Raw genomic sequence first — 1,014 nt, 5'->3', positions numbered from 1 at the left:
CTTCCCGTGGGAGACCATGGCCGAGCAGGTTGGTGCATCTTGAGATCTCCAAGGGACCACAACCAGCCTCACTGAGGCAGGGAGCAGCTCTCTAAAACGCTGCTGCGAGGCAGCAAGAACGTCTTATGTTGTAGCAGTCGTATTTAGCAATAATTAGGGCATGCAGAAATCCATGCAGACATCAAAATATGACTGTTCTCCGCGCGAGCGCTTGTGGAGAGGGTTCAGGGGCGAGTGATGCTGCCCGGACTGAGTCCTGCATGTCCCGGTGTGGGGATGTCCAAGGGGGCTGTGCCGAGGTGCGGTCAGTGCCCAGGCTGCAGGATGGTGTGTTCAGCTTTATTTTCCAAGCTGACGCCTAGTTTTGGGGTTGTTTTATTTTGGGCCAAAATCCACCCTTTGCCCAGTTGCATGGAGCGGCATGGCTCTGCTTTGCAGCCAGATTCCCTCTGCTTGGACGCGGCTGTGATCTGGGGCAGGAGGCTGAATTTGGGCTCTTGCCATTGACTTTTAACCCTTCTTTCCAGCGGGGCCGAGCGGCCGCAGTCACCAACTGAGCCACAAATCGAGTTACGCGCAGGCAGCTTCATTCATATTCCCCGGCTCCTGCCCGTCTCACCTCATTAAAAATTCTCCGGCCTCTTTTATCCGCTTGCGGCTTCGAGCACATGATTTACGATCCGGTTCGAGTGGTTGCCGGCTAATTTGCCACCCTTTATTTGCAGAATTAGAGCCGGGCGGCACGACGCTGCCCTGCGGATGGAGGGGCGATAGCTGAGGGGACCGTGTTGGGTGCTGGGGGTGATGTCGTCTCGGGGGTGGGTGATTTATGCGGGGCAAACCCCTGCCTCAGTTTCCCCTGCGTTTTGCCACAGGTTGTGGTGAGATGTGTACGCTGGGGCGCAGAGACTTGGTGCAGTCGCTGCACCTGTGGCCGGGCTCTGGTATTTTTCCCTCTTTTTTCTCTGTGTTTTGCACTGAGGGATGGAGCTCCCAGGACTGAGCCCCTTCTCG

This window comes from Apaloderma vittatum, unplaced genomic scaffold, assembly GCF_000703405.1.
Source record: "Apaloderma vittatum isolate BGI_N311 unplaced genomic scaffold, ASM70340v1 scaffold27014, whole genome shotgun sequence".
Lineage (NCBI taxonomy): Eukaryota > Metazoa > Chordata > Aves > Trogoniformes > Trogonidae > Apaloderma > Apaloderma vittatum.
The sequence above is the reverse complement of the archived record's forward strand: the minus strand, read 5'-3'. Positions refer to the sequence as shown.